Source organism: Mustela nivalis (genome assembly GCF_964662115.1).
Source record: "Mustela nivalis genome assembly, chromosome: 11".
In the NCBI taxonomy this organism is placed as follows: domain Eukaryota; kingdom Metazoa; phylum Chordata; class Mammalia; order Carnivora; family Mustelidae; genus Mustela; species Mustela nivalis.
The window spans coordinates 3,316,640-3,337,770 of record NC_139030.1 but is presented as its reverse complement, the minus strand read 5'-3'; positions in this window follow the sequence as shown (position 1 = coordinate 3,337,770).

The following is a 21,131-nucleotide window of genomic DNA, read 5'->3' as shown; positions in this document are numbered from 1 at the left end:
AAAGTCTGTGTCCTTTTGCTCCCTCCAAGAGGCCTGGTTGCTGTCCCTACAACCCTGTCTTTCCCTACAGTTGTGCAACACTCCTCAGTACTCTGAATGGGGAGAGAAAAGGACTGTCCTCTTTGGTAGACTCTCACACAGCTGAGGAACCTAGGCTCATGCATATGCTCTTGCTTTTCACTGTGAGAGAAAATGTAGGCCAAGGAGGTATCTTGTGGCCCTGAGCTGTACCATCTGGGGGGAAGAGTGACACAGGTAAAATGAAAATGTTTCCTTACCATCATCATTGCCTTCAATCTTGAGTTTCTTTCTGGCAATACCATGTTGAAACTTCCCAGCTGTACTCCTGAACTTTTGCAAAAGCATTCTCATTTTGGGTGACTGTCAAAATAAGTGTTCTTTGGGTGGAAGACAGAGGAAAGCCTCTATTCTACTATTTTGCTGATGTCACTCTCTCTGGATCTTTTAAAGAATAATTTGTCAAGTGGGAAAGTAGGTGAATGAGTAAGTAAAAAAAGATTGACCAAGAGTGAGTGATGTTTGGACCAAACATATGAGTACAAGGAAATTCATTATAATTTGTATATTTTTGAAATTTTCAAAATTAAAAATATCCAAAATATGTTTCATAAGTGATTGACTCAAGCCTTCATAAGCATCGGCTTTCAGATTAATTTAGTGTTTTCCATATATTTAATTATCTCATTATTTTGTATTTTTGAAACAATTTAAGTTGGAAGGAAGTTGAAATCTTTCAAGTAGGTTTTCTTTGCAAGTGTACTCCACTTCAATTGGCTTTTCATGGTTTCAAAATTGCTGTCTGGGTTTAGGTAGAAACATCTGATCATTTCAAATAAGTATACCTTTTGACAGGTGGACAGCTTTTTCCATATGGACCATAACATTTACCATAAATTTATATACATAAATGTACATTTAATAGGTGCCACATGTTGGTTCATTGCTTAATATTCCTATAGCAGACTCCCCCCCCCACCCCTCTCTCTCTTCTTTAGCCTGTCTCTTTTGTTTAATCATTGGGGCATCTGAATTTATTCTGTGTTATTATTGTTCCTTTATTAGATTTATTGCTTCTTTGGGGGAGAAACAAGAATTTCCCTAAAACAGAGGAAGAGGTTTTATATAAATCAAGATACAGAGGTATCTAGTCCATTGCATGTGTAGAAGCTAGGGGGACCAGCTGGAAGAACAGGGAGAGAATATGTTGGAGAACTAGAGGGTGAACCAATTTGCACAATGAGCCTGGGAACTTCTAGTATAGAATAGATGAAACCATCAGCTATTTTGGTTTTCTGTTGCTGCATAACAAGCCATCCCTAAAAACAATGGTTTAAAACAACAGTAATTTTATTTGGGGGTTCAAGCAGGTCATTTCTCTGCTCCATATGTGGTTCACTACAGATGTAATTATCTAGGTGGTCAGCTGGGCTAGAATGTATAAGATAGTTTATTCCTATGTCTGGCACCTTAGTAGGATAGCTGGAAGTTTAGGCTCAGTTGGGATACTTGTGGTGTGTCTAGGCTACTCTCTTTTCTGTCATGTAATTTCAGGGTCTCTCCCTTGCTTCTTAGCTTCCCCATATGATCTCTAGATGGTCTCTTAGATAAGGTAGTCAGACGTTTTACACGACAGCTCAAGGCTCCCAAAAATGCAAAATAGAAACCACCATACATTTTGAAGTCTGAGGCCTATAATTGACACAACATCATTTCTACCACAATTCTATGTCTTAATGTGTCATCATAAGTCATTACAGATTCAGTGCAGGAGGGGCATGTGTCATTGTGGACATGTCTCTCAACCAGTTTTTATGGTCTCTTTCTGGCATTCAAGACTCATATTTCTCCCACATACAAAATATGCTCTTCTCTCCCAAAACCCCCTAAATATTATTCTAGTGAGCCCTGAGGCCAGGATTTTGTCACCCAAATCAGGTCCGGATGTGAAAAAGGCTGTTTGGATATTGTCCTTCAGACCCACCTCAGGTATTGTCCTTCCTGAGTGGAAGACCTGTGAAGTAAAGAGACACAGAAATATCACCTAACATATGATGATCCAGAGATCATTCAATCACAATACACAAATTATTAAACAAAATGTTTTGGAAGAGAAGTCCTATGACATCTTTGAAACAGAGTCATCCTACCTAATACATGCATAGCTATTATGAGAATAAAATAATTTAATATGTATGAAATATGTAGGACATTGTTTGACATATAAAAAGGATAAATAACAATGATATATCACTACCAGATTTCTGCAGAATTCTCAGGGTTACCTTCTTTCCATGGATGGGTCAAAGACAGCCTCTTTCATTGTCATTTGGTTGGTCAAACCCTGTTCCTAGTCCCTATATTCACTTTTTTCTCCCTCTGGACCTCAGAGGTGTTAGCTCACCTACTTGGATTATTGGATGTGCAGTCCTTATTTATTTCTGTTACTCCAGTATCTCTCTTTCTTTCAGTACCTCCTATTTTAAATTATATTCTACCCAGCAGTTATGCTTATAGCAGATAAGATATCTACATTAACTAATTCTACTGTACTCTAAGAAAGGACCCTGGGAAATTCTTATAGCCTGCAATAAATAAGATTAAGGAATTATTGAAGTATATACATTATCAGTCAGGGAAAATAAATTTCCATTATAACTGGGAAAGACAAATGCTTAAAAAGTATACTATCTACCCAATGTGCGTGATTATCACAAGCACTCTCTTGATTCACAATTATAACTCTTCTGGAAGTCTCCAATATTAAACTTAGTTTTTTCTACACATAGTAAAACAAACAAAAGTCATTGAAATTTTTAGCATCCTCAGAGCTTCAAGGTGAGTGCAGCTGTTCTAAGTAACTTTCATCCCCTCTTCTGTACATTTCACACAAAATAACTCCAAAGGAGTTTGGGAACAGGAAGACCCCAAGCTCAACCATCAAATGCTTACAACTATATATCATCCACATCCATGTTAATAACTTGGAAAACAATTCAAAGACTGGTAGAATCAACTCCACAACTATCAGAGAAGAAGTTGCTGCTGAAAGTTTAGGAAGCTCACAAAGTTGGAGGGAGGCTTCCTGAATGAGGGAGGGTACTATGTGTGGTGAGGGCAGAGAAATTCACCAGGGAGCTCACACAGGGAAGAGTAATCCCCATAACATATAGCTTTAAATATCAGAGAGGCTGAATTCCATGAATTTGTAAAATCAGTGGGACTTGGAGTCTAGAACTTCAGGGGTCAGCAGAATCCACAGTATGAGCCAGAAGGGCAAGTGGTGGCTGAGTTTCCACCCTTAAAGAGATAGCAGTGTACAGAGAGACAACATAAAAATAGCAGCTTACACAACACATGGGGCAAATGTGAGAGAGATTCATTCATACTGATTTTGGAGCATACTGGGGGACTTCTGCAAAAGCAAGGGAGCTGGAATTTCCCATTTTCCTCCCCCCAACCCCAGCATAAGCACAAGGACACCTGTGGGAGGCAAAGCTGCATAGACACTTGCTACCTAATCTGTTAGCAGTGTGCCATGGCCAAGAGTTCTCCTGAGAACTCACCTGCTCCAAACCTCCTAGTTTTGGACCTGGGCTCAGAACAAACTTTCAGAGAGCACCCTGCCCAGCCACCAGGTGCACAGTTGCCATAATGTTTTGCCCAGCCATTCCCACAACCCTGAACACCCTGTCACATGCCCCTGGTCATCAACACCTGCCAGGTCCAGCCATGCCCAGGAATCACCATGTAGATCCCCAGCCTTGCATCTTGGCTGCTCCAGCATGAGCCCTCAGATACTGTAGTGCTTTGGGGGAATCCAATATAGGACTAGTGGCCCAGGGAAAACTTTGCTAATATTGCTGCTCTGCCCTTAAGTTCCCCGGGGGTATGCCCTCTCAGAGCTGGACTACCTAGGTCCCATAAACACCACAAAGAGCAAGAACAACTCACAAAATGCAGGGAGTCAGTAAAGACAATGGCACTAAAAGGAAAAGTGACTCAGACACAACAGAAGGGCATAAATGATGCACATAAAATACTCTTCTGAAGTGCCAGGTTCTGGTGAACAGGGAACACTGTACTGCAGGGCACTGCAGGACTCTTCATCTTAAAGCCACTGCTTTCAAGAGTGGAAGATACAGATGGCTTTCTTAACATACAGTAACAGACCCGGAGAGGCAGACAAAACAGCAGATAGAGAAATTTATCCCAAAAGAAAAACAAGACAAGGCCATAGCCAGAGATCTAAGTGAAACATATATTAAGTATAATGGCTGATAGAGAATTTAAAACAATGATCATAATTATACTCACTGGACTCGAGAAAAGAGTGAACATATTAAGTAGAGACAACACAGAAATAAGGCATAACAGCAGAGAGAAATGAATGAGAAACACACTTGATGGAATGAACAGCATGATGGAAAAAGCAGAGGAATGAATAAGTGACCAAGAAGACAGAGTAGTGGAAAAATCATCAAGCTGAATTAAGGAGAGAAAAAAATAATAATGAAAAACAGGAATAGACTTAAGAAATTTAATGGCTCCATCAAATATATTAACATTCATATATAGGTGTCCCGAAAGGAGAGAGAGAAAAGGGGGCAGAAAATTTTTTTGAAAAATAATAATTTTCTTAATATGGGAGAGGAAACAGATATTCAGATCCCGAAGGCAAAGAGAACTCCCATCAAAATCAACAAAGGCAAAATCACACCAAGACATAGTGTATTTAAACCAGTAAATAATAATAATAGAGAAAAAAAGTTTTAAAACCAACAAAACAATAGTAGTTTGCACCTTGCAAAGGAAAACTCATAAGCTTAGCAGCAGAGTCTTGAGGAGAAACTTTGTGATCCAGAAGAGAGTGGCATGACATATTCAAAGTGCTGAAGAAGATAAATCTGCAGCCAAGAATATTCTATCCATCAACACCATCATTCAGGATAGAAGTAGAGATAAAAGTTTCCAAGACAAACAAAAACTAAAGGTGTTCATAACCATTAAACTAGAAATATTAAAGGGGACTCTGAGTGGAAAGGAGAGATCAAAGGTGAAGAAAAAGGTAGGAAACACAAAGCAATAGAAATGAATATTTCTGTAAAAATCAGTCAAGGAACTCACAAAAAAGGATGAAAATATAATAATATATACTTAAAACATGCAGAAGAGAGAAGACAAGTATGGGTTCAAACTTGAAATATTATCAACTTCATATATACTGCTGTATTCAGCAGAGGTTATATATAAACCTAATGGTAACCATATATCAAAACCACTTACAAATATGCAAAGAAAAAAAGAGAAAGAAATCCAAATACATCATTAAAGAAAATCAGGAAACCATGAAAGAAAGACAAGAAAGGACCAGAGAAAATCTTCAGAAACAACAAAGAAATAAATAATAAAATAACAATAAATATCTATTTATTAATAGTTATTTTGTGTGTAAATAGACTAAATGCTCCAATAAAAAGACATAAGGGGACAGAATGGATAAAAAACAACACCAATCTATATGTGCCTACAAGGGAATCATTTTAGACCTAATACATTTACAGTTTGAAACTGGGGGATAGAGAAATATTTAATATGCAAATGGATGTCAAAAGAAAGTCAGGACAGCAATTGTTATATAGGACAAGATAGAGTTTAAAACAAAGACTGTAACAAAAGACAAGGAAGGACACTATATAATAATAAATGGGACAATTCAACAAGAAGATATAACAATGGTAAATACTTATGCACCCAACATAGAAGCACCCAAATATATAAAACAATCAATAACAAGCAGAAAGGAATTCATTGATAATAATACAATAACCTTTGGGCACTTTAATATCATACTTACATGAATGGGCAGATAGTCTAAACAGAAAATAGAAAAGGAAACAATGGCTTTGAATGACACACTGGACCAGATGAACTTAACACATTTTAACAGCATTCAGTCCTAAAACAGCAGAATATACATTTTTTTTTCCAGTGCACATGGAACTGCAGTAACTCAGACATAAGAAAAACACAAACAAACAACCTAAATTTACACCTTAGGAAGTTAGAAAAAGAGCAACAAACAAAACCTAAAAAGGAGCAGTAATAATAAAGTAATAAAGACTAGAGTAGAAATAAATGATATAGAAACAAACAAAAAAACCCAATAGGATATATCAATGAAACCAGGAAGTGATTCTTTGAAAAGATCAATAAAAATTGATAAACCTCTAACAAGGCTTATAAAGAAAAAAAAATGGAAAGGATTCAAATAAGTAAAATAACAAATGAGACAGGAGAAATAACCAACACCACATAAATACAAATAATTATATGAAAATATGATGGAAAACTATATGCCAACAAATTGAACAACCTAGAAGAAATGGATCAAGTCCTGGAAACATATAAACTACCAAAACTGAAACAAGAAGAAACAAAATTTGAATAGGCCAATAACCAGCCAAGAAGTTGAATCAGTTATCAAAAAACTCCCCCAAAACAAAAGTCCAACTCTGGATGGTTTTATAAATGAATTCTACCAAACAGTGAAAGAAAAGTTAATAACTATTCTTCTCAAACTATTTCAGAAGATAGAAAAGTAAGGAAAATATTGAGATAATACCTCACACCTGTCAGAATGGCTAAAATCAACAACATGAGGAGCAACACATGTTGGTGAGGATGTGGAGAAAGGGGAACCCTTGTGCACTTTTGGGGGGAATAGAAACTGGTGTGGCCAATCTGGAAAACAGTATGTAGTTTCCTCAAAAAGTTAAAAATAGAATTATCCTATGATCCAGTAATCACACTATTGGATATTTATCCCAATTACAAAAACATTAATTCAGAGGGATACATGCACTCTTGTTTATAGCAGCATTATTTGTAACAGTTAAGATACGAAAGCAACTCAGATCAATTGAGGAATGGATAAGGAGTATGTGATTTAGATGATAGATAGATGATAGATAGATAGATAGATGATATAGATAGATAGATCATGGAATATTTTTCAGCCATAAAAAAGAATGAAATCTTGCCATTTTTAATGACATGGATAGAGCTAAAGAGTATAATGCTAAGTGAAATAAGTCAGTCAAAGAAAGACAAATACCATATGATTTCACTCACTTTGGAGATTTAAGAAACAAAACAAATGAGGAAAGGGAAAAAAGGAGAGATAGAGAGAGAGTCAAACCAATTAACAGACTCTTAATTATAGAGAACAGACTGATGATTATCAGAGGGGAGGTCAGTTGGCGGTTGGACTAGTTAGTTGATGGGATTAAGGAGTGCACTTTAAAAAAATATTTTATTTATTTATGTATTATTTGAGAGAGAAAGAGAAAGAGAGAAAGTGCAAGCAGGGAAATGGGCAGAGGGAGAGAGAGAAGCAGACCCCCCAATAAGCAGGGAGCCCAACTCAGAGCTTGATCCCATGACCTTGGGACCATGTCCTGAGCCAAAAGAGAATGTTTAATTGAGCCGCCCAGACACACTAGGAGTGCACTTATGATGGGTGCATACTGGTTGATGTATGAAATTGTTGAATTACTATTACTTCTAAAACTAATAGAATACTGTTTGTAACTATACCAGAATTAAAAACTTTAAAAAAGGGGCACCTGGGTGGCTCAGTGGGTTAAAGCCTCTGCCTTTGGCTCAGGTCTTGATCCCAGGGTCTTGGGATTGAGCCCCGCATCGGGTTATCTGCTCAGTGGGGAGTCTGCTTCCCTTCCTCTCTGCCTGCCTTTCTGCTTACTTGTGATCTCTGTGATCTCTGTCTGTCAAATAAATAAATAAAATCTTAAAAAAAAAAACTTAAAAAAATATACCTCCAAATCACCATAAGGAATACTTCATCCCATAGTTGTCTTTATTCCTCCTGTAGATTTGTTGGCTTGAGCTGTCTGAATACTTTGTAATTTGGTGTCATATTCTGGGAAGTCAAGAAAATATTTCTGGTTCCCTCCATGAAAGCTACAAGGCATTAGGGTGATAAGCAAATTCCTAGCTAATTTGCTAGAAGTTTCATGAAAAAGGATTAGTTTCATTGGTTATTCCCATAAGCAAAATTATAAGATTGTACTCTGCAGATTTTGGTCTGTTTAATGAGGCAGTCTTGTTTAATTGAAAGTAGGTAGGATTTCAAATCACTCTGAACTATATTTAAATCCCATATTTACCATTTATGACTCTCGGTACCCTTATTTTAAAAGGGGAAATACAATTGACCTCAGAATGTAAAAATTAAACCAGAAAACACCTAAGAAAATACCTAGTGTCTGATTACCTAGTAATTATAATGATTAGTATGTTAAAAGAGAAAGAAGGCTTCTATTTCTAACCATGATGAAGTAGCTTATAATGGACTAACACTATAATCACTGAAGACAACTATTAAACTGGATTAAAAACAAACAAAAAGAAAAATATAAAGTCATTTGGGAAGCAACCAAGGCAGCCTGAACTTGCGGGAAGCAATGAAAGGAGCCTGAACATGATCCTGAAAAAAGTGGGGAAGTGCTGTTTCCGTTGGGGTAACTGCTGAGTCAAAGTATGGGGAATCTGCCTTGGGAAAAGTGCAGTAGTTTGAGTCTTATGGTAGATCCAAGGGCTGGGGGGAAAGGTTGAATTCTGGAGCCACCACAGTGGCATGGACTTAAATAGGGAAGATCTTGGAGAGGTAGGAAACACTAGTTTAAGGCAGAAATTCTACTGGCAATTCCCTTTGAGGGGTTTGCCCTCCCACCCAAGTGGTGTACACAGGACAGAACACTGAGACACTGAGACAAATGGGCATCACAGGAGGGAAAACCTAAGCAGAGGTCCCCACAGGCCCAAGATGTTGGGAAACAGGAGTTGTGGAGAGGCCATGGTAAAAATACTGAGACTCAGTGAAGACGGGAAGAGCTGTGCCTTGGGGTAGGGAAGCTGGGAACATACAAAACAACAGAGCCTGAACCACACCTCATCCTCATTAGGTGATGTGCCCTAGGCCACCAGCCTCTCAGAAGGACAACTCCTCCCTGGAGGATGACATTATCCACACTTATTTCATACACAGTATATGGGTATTTAGAAAATGTTGCCAGGCATATCAAAAAACAGGACCAAAGATTCCAAGTTCATAGAAAAAAAAAAAAATGGACAATGGAAACAAACCAGATATTGGAGTTACCAGAACTTCAAAAGAGTTGTGATTAATATGTTCATGAAAATAGGTAAAATTATGGGTAAATCTGGAGTGCCTGGGTAGCTCAGTTAGTTAAGTGTTGGCCTTTGGCTCAGGTCACTGGGATTGAGTCCTGTATCAGGCTCCCATCTCAATGGGGATTCTGCTTCTCCCTATTCCTCTATCCCTACCCCCCTGCTCATGTGTGCTCTCTCTCTTTCGATCTCTCTCATTTGTTCACTTTCTCTCTCAAATAAATCAATAAAATCTTTTTTAAAAATTCTGGATAATTCCATCAGACCACTAAAATTTATTGAAAAATAAAATAACCATATTATAAATTAATAATATAATAATTGAAATTATGAATTTTAAAAATAGAGTTAAGTGTATTTTTAGCAGGTCATCCCTCATAGGGTAGGCACAGGAAAATTAACTGGAATATTGACACAAAGTATCATAGAGAAATTTTATAATCTTTCTTTGTTTTTTCTTTAAAAATTTTTTTTTAATAAACATATAATGTATTATTAGACCCCAGGGGTTCAGGTTTGTGAATCACCAGATTTACACACTTCACAACACTCACCATTTCACATACTCTCCCCAATATCCATAACCCCACCACCCTCTCCAGAACCCCAAAATTTTATAATTTTTAAAAAGTAAGACCTTAAGAGATAGATTGAATATAGTGAAAACATCTGAAATATATGTTATTGGTGTTATTCTTCAAAACAAAGCCAAAATAGAGACATTTTATACAAACTGAAAAACTGAAAGAATTTGTTGATCTTCAGTACAGAAATCAGTATTTCCTTTAACAGAGTTCTTAAACAAGGGAAAATGTTCCCTACTGGAAGCCTGTTAAAGGAGAAAGAAGAGAAAACAAAACAAAACAAACAAAACAAAAGATAAATACATAGATAAATCCAAAAATTATTGACTTAAATAAGGATTCAAATGTCTTATAGGGTAAAAGTCTATGTAGAAACACATGACAACATTTGTACGAAAAATGTAAGAAAGTTAAATAATGTTAAATCACTTTCAGATTCTTTTACTGTTCAGAGGCATTAAAGCAATAATTTCAGGCAGACCACAAAAAATCAAGGATGTATATTGCTTTTTCATAGAGTATATACCCACGAATATTTAGAAAAGCTTTTAATAAAGAGGAGAAATGGGACAAATACAAATCTTGATTGTTACCATAAAAGGCATAAAACTAAAAAAAAAGTTACAAAGAACATATGAGAAAATAAAACAAATAATAAGAAGGCACATTTAAATGCCAATGTACCTGTAATATACAATATATGAATTTTATGTATTTTTTAAACATTTAAACATTTTATTTGTTTTTTTTTTTATTTCTTTTCAATGTTCCAGAATTTGTTGTATATGCCCCACACCCAGTGTTCCATGAAAGACTGTAGATTCTGAAAAATAATCTGAGGGTTTTGGAGGGGAGAGGGTGGGAGGTTGGGTGAACCTGGTGGTGGCTATTATGGAAGGCATGCATTGCATGAATTTTATATTTTTTAAAACCCAATTAAAATAATCCAATTAAAACTCAGATTTCCATACATGTAAATTGTACATTTATAGTAAAGGTGACAATTCAGTGTAGCAAGGAAGGATGAAGTTTTCAATACATGCTATTAGATCAAATGGATTTTCATATGGAAAAAAGAATACTATTGATACTTTATACCATATGTAAAAATGATTTCAGATTAATTTAATTTGAATTTATTTTTATCATTTTATTATTTATTTAAATTGAATTAACCACCATATAGTACATCATTAGTTTTTGGTGTAGTGTTCAATGTTAATTTGAATTTAAAAGATAAAATAAATATATATGTAATAAGAAATAAGCCTTTAGAAAAAGACTTAAGAGAATAACTTAATGATCTTGGGGTAAGCAAAGATTTCTTGGACACAAAAATCACTAATTATGATGAAGAAAAACTCAATAGTTTGTAATACACTAGTATTAAAAAATAGTCTGTTGACCCATAAATACAGAGAGTAAACTAATGATTGTCAGAGGAAAAGGGTTGGGGGATGGGTAAAATGGGTGTAAGGCAGTGGAAGTTATAGGCTTCCCATTATGAAATTAATAGTCATGGGGATGGAAAGTGTAGCATTGGGAATCTAGTCATTGAGGAGTATTGTATAGGGACAGATGGCAGCTACACTTGTGAGCAGAGTATAACGTACAGAATTGTGGAATTACTATCATGTACAGCTGAAAGTAATGTAACATCTTGTGTCAACTACACATACACACACACACACACGATCTAAGTAAAGTCTTGCATTAACCAAAAAAAAAAAAAAAAAAAGTCTGTTGATGGAAAGTCATCAGGAAATGAATAGGAAAAAAACCAAACCCCAGACTGTAGAAGACATCTGCCAAAGATATAGCTGCCAAGGGATTCATATGCAGAATCAAAAAAGAAATCCTACAAGCCATTTAGAAAAAGAGAGGCTTCTTAACTGAAAAATGAGCAAAAGTACTGTACTAGGCATTTCACAAAATAGTCTATCTCAAAAATAAATAAACATACGAGAGTTACCTCACTCTATTACACATGAATTATATTTATGAAGCACTACTGTATTGAATACAATGAAAAAGACACATGCCATATGTTAGCAAGGATGTGAAGATCAAGAACTTGTTTACACTGCTGGAGGGATTAGCAACAGTAGCTAACATTTGGGGTAATTGTTTAGTGCTTTCTACTGAGAGTGAAATAAGCATAAGACCCAGCAATTATACTCCTAAGTATAGGAGTATATGTGGTATAAGTATAAGTATATGTGGAGAAGAAACATATGTACGTGTTTATAAAAGTTATAGAAAATGTTAATTGCAGCACTATTTGTATAGGCCCCAAACTGGAAATATGAAAATGCTCAGTAGGAAGATGGATGTCTTAGTTCAGGCAGCAATAACAGAATAGCACAGACTGGGGGAGCTTGTAAGCAACAGAAACATATTCCTTACAGTTCTGGAAGCTGCAAGACCAAGACTAAGATGTCTGCATGGTCAGATTCTAGTGAAAACCCTCTTCTACGTTGCAGACTGCCGATTTCTGCTTTATCCTCACCTCACATGCTGGGAGGCACTAGCAAGCTCTATGGAGCCTCTTTTACAAAGGCATCAATGCCACACATGAGTGCTCTGCTCTTATGATCTAATCATCTCCCAAACACCTAATCTTCCAATCCTATCACTTTGGACGTTAGGTTTCCAATATATATATTTTGTGGGACACAAAATATAAACAAAACATAAATAAATTGCTATATATTCATGTGACAGAGTACTAACAGAAAGAAAAAAAATCTACTCTTACATGCAATGATATGAATATATTTCAAAGGCATATATTCAGTGAAATAAGCACATAAGACCTAGTATTATATGATTTCATTTCTATAAATTCCCAATCCAGGTAAAACTAATGTACGCTGCTAGAAGGAAAAATAATGGTAGGCTTTGCAAGAAGGCAGTGCCTAGGAAGGGGCATGGAGGGCTTCTGGAGTGCCAGAATGTTCTATATTTTGATCTGTGTGCCTGGTATATAGGGGCATTCATTTTGTGAAAGTTCATGGAAATGTTTAATTAAGGTATATACCTAATTCCTGAATGTATATCTAAAACATAAAATATTTTTAAAAGATTAAAGTCAGATAAGATAAAAATACTGTTGGGGCATCTGAGTGGCTCAGTGGGTTAAGTCGCAGCCTTCGGCTCAGGTCATGATCTCAGGGTCCTAGAATCGAGTCCCACATAGGGCTCTCTTCTCAGCGGGGAGCCTGCTTCCCTCTCTCTCTCTCTCTGCCTGCCTCTCTGCTTACTTGTGATCTGTCTCTGTCAAATAAATAAATAAATAAAATCTTAAAAAAAAAAGATAAAAATACTGTTGGTGGGAATGCAAGTTGGTGCAGCCACTTTGGAAAACAGTGTGGGGATTCCTTAAGAAATTAAAAATAGAGCTTCCTTATGACTCTGCAATTACACTACTAGGTGTTTACCCCAAAGATACAGATGTAGTGAAAAGAAGGGCCATCTGCACCCCAATGTTCATAACAACAATGGCCATGGTCACCAAACTGTGGAAAGAACCAAGATGCCCTTCAATGGACGAGTGGATAAGGAAGATGTGGACCATATATACTATGGAGTATTATGCCTCCATCAGAAAGGATGAATACCCAACTTTTATAGCAACATGGACGGGACTGGAAGAGATTATGCTGAGTGAAGTAAGTCAAGGAGAGAGAGTCAATTATCATATGGTTTTGCTTATTTGTGGAGCTGTAGAAATAACACGAAGGGCATGGGGAGATGGAGAGGAGAAAGGAGTTGGAGGAAATTGGAGGGGGAGATGAGCCATGAGAGACTATGGACTCTGAAAAACAATCTGAGGGTTTTGGAGGGGCAGGGGATGGGAGTTTGGGTGAACCTGGTGGTGGGTATTATGGAGGGCATGTATTGAATTGAGCACTGGGTATGGTGCATAAACAATGAATTCTGGAACACTGAAAAGAAATGTTAAAAAATAAATAAAAATTTAAAAATATACAAGATTTCTAAAGATAAAGATGCAGTGAAAAGAAAGGCTATCTGCACTTCAATGTTCATAGCAACAATGGTCACAATCACCAATCCGTGGAAAGAACCAAGATGCCCTTCAATGGACAAATGGATGAGGAAGATGTGGTCCATATATATTCAGCTTTACAAACTGGTAATATGGAGTATTTAATCTCCATACTGATATCAGTGGAGCACAATCCTTAGAAATCTAGTGACCAAGTGCCTGAAAAGTACAAATGTTGACTCATAGATGATAAATAGATAATAAACAGATATTGATTTAACTGCAGTGTTTATGGAAATTTATTGCTCTAAGAAGCATATATTGACTAAAGTAAGGTCAGATTTTGACATTGACTTAGCAATAAATATTGATATATACCAGAGCAGAGAAGTAGTAGATGTAAAAAAATGCTTTCTGCATGTGGAATCTAAAAATGAATCATTTGCTCTTCCAATCCTAGTTTTTCAACACACACACACGCACACAACTTGTTAAAAATATAACAAAGAAGGTTTCCTGATTCATAGCCACACACACATCATCTGCATTAGGTACCTTAATGACATTAATATAATTACCAAAATATGAATCTTCCTGTATCATTACAGTACACCCATCCCCAGGCTGATTTTATTCCAGCTCCCGGATTGTTTGCAAAATAACATCATACTAAAATCCCATCTTACCCCGACTAGTTAATATTTGTGGAGCATAACAAATAGCATAGAGAACATGGGGAGATAGAGAGGAGAAGGGAGTTGGGGGAAATTGGAAGGGGAGGTGAACCATGAGAGACTATGGACTCTGAAAAACAATCTGAGGGTTTTGAAGGGGCGGGGGGTGGGAGGTCGGGGTACCAGGTGGTGGGTATTATAGAGGGCACGGATTGCATGGAGCACTGGGTGTGGTGCAAAAATAGTGAATACTGTTATGCTGAAAATAAAAAATAAATAAATAAAAAGATTGAAGAAATGGATCAGGAAGGGGGATCCTGCTATAATAAACAGCTTCAGCCCAGGAGGTGTTGCCCTTCCCCACCAGTCCTGAGACTCCCCTCTTTCACCCAGGGACACTTGTGGCACAGGGTAATGTACAAGAGGGATCCCATTACAAGAAGTTCCTGGAAAGTTATCTTTGTTTCCATTTCCTCTAGTCTCCATTTCTCTCACCTAGAGACAATAGGCAGTCAGCTAGATGAAGCTCCTTCATCTCTTTGAGCAACACAAGCAGGAAAGAATGAGGGCTCCAGTGAGAAATGAACTGCAAAAGATTGTTGAAGGAAATTAAGGAAAACCTAAGTAGTTGGCAAAACAACACATGGTCCTGGATTGTAAGACTAGCATTATTAAGATGCCAATATTAAATTGATCTTCAGATTCAACACAATCCCTATAAGAATCTCAGCTAATTTCTTTATATAAATTGATATGCTAATCATGGATTGGAAGAACAAATATTGTTAAAAATCTCTGTACTACCCAGAGAAACCTACACTTTTAATGCAATCCTTGAATGAAATCTTGCCATTTGCAATGATGTGGATGGAGATAAGGTGTATTATTATCTTAACTCATCTTAATTATAGAGACCAAACTGATGGTTACCAGAGGAGAAGTGGGGAGGGAATGGGTAAAGTAGGTAATGGGGATCCAGAGTACACTTATGGTGAGCATCAGATAATATATGGAATTGTTGAATCACTATATTTCATCCCTGAAACTAATATAACATAGTATGTCAACAATACTGGAATTAAAATAAAAAAACTTAATAAAAAAAGAAATTGAGGAGCTGTAGAACCAGTAATTCAGATGGAATTGCAAGGGACTCAGAATAACCAAAACAATCTTGAAAAAAAGAAAAAAAAACGCAGACCCTTAGTTAAAAACTTACTACAAAACAACAGTAATCAATACACTGTGAGACTAGTATAATAGTAGACATACAGATCAATGGAATGGAATTAGGAGTCCAGAAAAATTCCATACATCTATAATCAACTGACTTATGACAAGGTTTCCAAGACCATTCAAGGAGGAAAGAATAGGCTTCTGAACACATGCTACAAGGACAAATGAATAGCTACATGCCAAAAAGAAAAAAAGAAGAAGAAGAAGAAGAAGAAGAAGAAGAAGAAGAAGAAGAAGAAGAAGAAGAAGAAGAAAGAAACAAAAAATGTTTAAACCTTACTTTACATGTTATAAAAAAATTAACTTGGGTGAGTCAAAGACCTAAATATAAAAGGCAAAACTATGGAAATATTACAAGAAAAATAGGGTCAATCTCCATAAACTTGGGTCTGGCAAAAAATTCTTCAATATGATGATATCAAAACCATGGGCAATGATAAAAAAAAAAAAAGGAGGTAAATTGAATTTCATCAAAACTAAAAATTTTTGTGTTTCAAACCACACCATCAAGAGCATGAAAATACAACCTACCAAATGGAAGAAAATATCTGCAAATCATATATCTGAAAAACAACATGTATCCAAAATATATACATGATTCTTTCAAGTCAGTATTAAAACGACAATGCCATTAAAAAGTGTACAAAGAGGGAGCTCCTGGTTGGCTTAGTGGATTAAGCCGCTGCCTTTGGCTCAGGTCATGATCTCAGGGTCCTGGGATCGAGCCCCACATTGGGCTCTCTGCTCAGCAGGGAGCCTGCTTCCCCCTTTCTCTCTGCCTGACTCTCTGTCTGCTTGTGATCTCTCTCTCTGTCAAATAAATAAATAAAATCTTAAAAAAAAAAGTGCACAAAGAATCTGAATAGACACTTCTCCAAGGAAAATACAGAAGTGGCCAATAAGCACATGAAAAGATGTGCAACTTCATTAGTCATCACAAAAATGCAAATAGAAACTTCAGTGAGACACTAATTTTCACACCCACTAGGATGACTAGAACTAAAAAAAAAGTCAGCAAGTGTTGGTGATGAAGAGGAGAATCCCTGCTGGTAGGAATGCAAAATGGTATAGCTACCTTAGAAAACAGTATGGCAATTACTCAAATGATCAAGTACAGAGTTAATATGTGGCACAGCAATTCCACCCCACTTATATACCTGAGAGAAGTAACACTATGTCTACACAAAACCTTTCACGTTTATAGCAGTATTATTTTTAATAGCCAAAATATGTAAAAAACATAAATGCTTGTCAACTGATGAATGGGTAAGAGATATATGGTGTAACTATACAATTAAATAGTATTCAGTTATAAAAATGAATGAAGAAAAATATAAAGATAATGAGAAAAAGAGAGAATGAATTATTGATACATGCTACCATATGCATGAAACTTGAACACATGCTAGTCATAGAAGATAACATATTATATGATTTTCTTCATATGATATGTCCAGAACAGGGAAATCTATAATGATAGGAAATAGATGAATGGTTACTAAGGGCTGAAGGTAGAGCGGGTCATCTGAGAAGGTTATGGCTAAAAGTCTATAACATTTCATGAAACTGTTCTAGAGTTGACTGTGGTGATGATTGCACATATCTGTGAATATATTGAAAAACTAATGTATTGGGGCAGAGTATGTGTTTGGTGCAGAGTATATGACTAGGGAGAAGGAGGATGAGGATGAGGGGTTTAGATAATAATCCAAGGTCAGCAGAGAACCAGGGCAGGTCTTCAACATAGAATGTTGGCATAGTCCAATTTCAGAGAGGGTGGGGGAAATAGAGGCGGGGGATCTGCTTTTCACCAGTCAGCTGTGTTTCCACAGCCCCCAAAATATTTTTGCCCTGGAACTGTGTTACCCAATTTATCTCCTCCAATCCTGCTTACCTTAATTGACAAGGCATTTTTCCCATTCCTCCTCAGAATCTTATCTCTTCAGTGATTCTCCCACATACTAATTCCTATACAGGTGGAAATTGCTAACCCATTAACATTTTCCAAATAAAAAAAGCATTTATTATTTACTCCCTCCATATGGCAGCTAGGCATGGTAACCCTGGTTATATATCATTTTCTGTGTCCACCTTTAGTAATAAAGCAATTATTCTTTCAGCTCCAGTCTCATTCTTTCATGAACTGGGGGTCAAGTTGTTGAAGCATGTGCACTGACAACTATCCCTTCCATTAACATTTTCAAAAAGACAATATTTTGGTGTCTTTTTTTATTAAATAAAGAATTCTGTTATTCTTGGCAGGACTGGAAAATAAAACAAACAGTACACTAGAAGACCAACCAAAATTACAAAGCACTTATAAGTTACAAAGAATGTGTATGGCCAATGGGCAAAGAGTAACAGCAATTGTGTGGATTGCCAAAGACTGATTATCCCACAGCCTCCTGCCTTGTGTGTGTGTGTGTGAGTTTATTTTTTTTTTAATTAATTTATTTTTTTTAATTTTTTTATTTTTTTTATAAACATGTATTTTTATCCCCAGGGTTACAGGTCTGTGAATCGCCAGGTTTACACACTTCACAGCACTCACCAAAGCACATACCCTCCCCAATTTCCATAATCCAAACCCCTTCTCCCAACCCCCTCCCCCAGCAACCCTCAGTTTGTTTTGTGAGATTAAGAGTCACTTATAGTTTGTCTCCCTCCCAATTCCATCTTGTTTCATTGATTCTTCTTCTACCCACTTAAGACCCCATGTTGCATCACCACTTCCTCATATCAGGGAGATCATATGATAGTTGTCTTTCTCCGCTTGACTTATTTCACTAAGCATGATACGCTCAAGTTCCATCCATGTTGTCGCAAATGGCAAGATTTCATTTCTTTTGATGGCTGCATAGTATTCCATTGTGTATATATACCACATCTTCTTGATCCATTCATCTGTTGATGGACATCTAGGTTCTTTCCATAGTTTGGCTATTGTGGACATTGCTGCTATAAACATTCGGGTGCACATGCCCCTTTGGACCACTACATTTGTATCTTTAGGATAAATACCCAGTAGTGCAATTGCTGGGTCATAGGGCAGTTCTATTTTCAACATTTTGAGGAACCTCCATGCTGTTTTCCAGAGTGGTTGCACTAGCTTGCATTCCCAACAACAGTGTAGGAGGGTTCCCCTTTCTCCGTATCCTCGTCAGCATCAGTCATTTCCTGACTTGTTAATTTTAGCCATTCTGACTGGTGTGAGGTGATATCGCATTGTGGTTTTGATTTGTATTTCCCTGATGCCGAGTGATATGGAGCACTTTTTCATGTGTCTGTTGGCCATCTGTATGTCTTCTTTGCAGAAATGTCTGTTCATGTCCTCTGTCCATTTCTTGATTGGATTATTTGTTCTTTGGGTGTTGAGTTTGCTAAGTTCTTTATAGATTTTGGACACTAGTCCTTTATCTGATATGTCGTTTGCAAATATCTTCTCCCATTCTGTCAGTTGTCTTTTGATTTTGTTAACTGTTTCCTTTCCTGTGCAAAAGCTTTTGATCTTGATGAAATCCCAATAGTTCATTTTTGCCCTTGCTTCCCTTGCCTTTGGTGATGTTCCTAGGAAGATGTTGCTGCGGCTGAGGTCGAAGAGGTTGCTTCCTGGGTTCTCCTCAAGGATTTTGATGGATTCCTTTCGCACATTGAGGTCCTTCATCCATTTTGAGTCTATTTTCGTGTGTGGTGTAAGGAAATGGTCCAATTTCAATTTTCTGCATGTGGCTGTCGAATTTCCCAGCACCATTTATTGAAGAGGCTGTCTTTTTTCAATTGGACATTCTTTCCTGCTTTGTCAAAGACTAGTTGATCGTAGGGGTGAGGGTGTATTTCTGGGCTCTCTATTATGTTCCATTGATCTATGTGTCTGTTTTTGTGCCAGTACCATGCTGTCTTGATGATGACAGCTTGAAGTCCGAAATTGTGATGCCACCAACGTTGGCTTTCTTTTTTATATCCCTTTGGCTATTCGAGGTCTTTTCTGGTTCCATATAAATTTTAGAATTATTTGTTCCATTTCTTTGAAAAAGTTGGATGGTACTTGATAGGAATTGCATTAAATGTGTAAATTGCTTTAGTTAGGATAGACATTTTCACAATATTTATTCTTTCAATCCAGGAGCATGGAACATTTTCCATTTTTTGTGTCTTCCTCAATTTCTTTCATGAGTACTTTATAGTTTTCTGAGTATAGATTCTGTGCCTCTTTGGTTAGGTTTATTCCTAGGTATCTTATGGTTTTGGGTGCAATTCTAAATGGGATGGACTCCTTAATTTCTCTTTCTTCTGTCTTGTTGTTGGTGTAGAGAAATGCAACTGATTTCTGTGCATTGATTTTATATCCTGACACTTTACTGATTCCTACACAAGTTCTAGCAGTTTTGGAGTGGAGTCTTTTGGGTTTTCCACATATAGTATCATATCATCTGCAAAGAGTGATAATTTGACTTCTTATTTGACGATTTGGATGCCTTTATTTTCCTTTTGTTGTCTGATTGCTGAGGCTAGGACCTCTAGTACTATGTTGAATAGCAGTGGTGATAATGGACATCCCTGCCGTGTTCCTGACCTTAGCGGAAAAGCTTCCAGTTTTTCTCCATTGAGAATGATATTTGCGGTGGGTTTTTCATAGATGGCTTTGATGATATTGAGGTATGTGCCCTCTATCCCTACACTTTGAAGAGTTTTGATCAGGAAGGGATGCTGTACTTTGTCAAATGCTTTTTCAGCATCTATTGAGAGTATCATATGGTTCTTGGTCTTTCTTTTATTGATGTGTTGTATCACATTGACTGATTTGCGGATGTTGAACCAACCTTGCAGCCCTGGAATAAATCCCACTTGGTCGTGGTGAATAATCCTTTTAATGTACTGTTGAATCCTATTGGCTAGTATTTTGGTGAGAATTTTCGCATCGGTGTTCATCAAGGATATTGGTCTATAGCTCTCTTTATTGATGGGATCCTTGTCTGGTTTTGGGATCAAGGTGATGCTGGCCTCATAAAATGAGTTTGGAAGTTTTCCTTCCATTTCTATTTTTTGGAACAGTTTCAGGAGAATAGGAATTAGTTCTTCTTTAAATGTTTGGTAGAATTCCCCGGGAAGCCATCTGGCCTTGGGCTTTTATTTGTTTGGAGATTTTTAATGACTGTTTCAATCTCCTTACTGGTTATGGGTCTGTTCAGGCTTTCTATTTCTTCCTGGTTCAGTTGTGGTAGTTTATATGTTTCTAAGAATGCATCCATTTCTTCCAGATTTTCGAATTTGTTGGCGTAGAGTTTCTCATAGTATATTCTTATAATCGTTTGTGTTTCTTTGGTGTTAGTTGTGATCTCTCCTCTTTCATTCATGATTTTATTTATTTGGGTCCTTTCTCTTTTCCTTTTGATATGT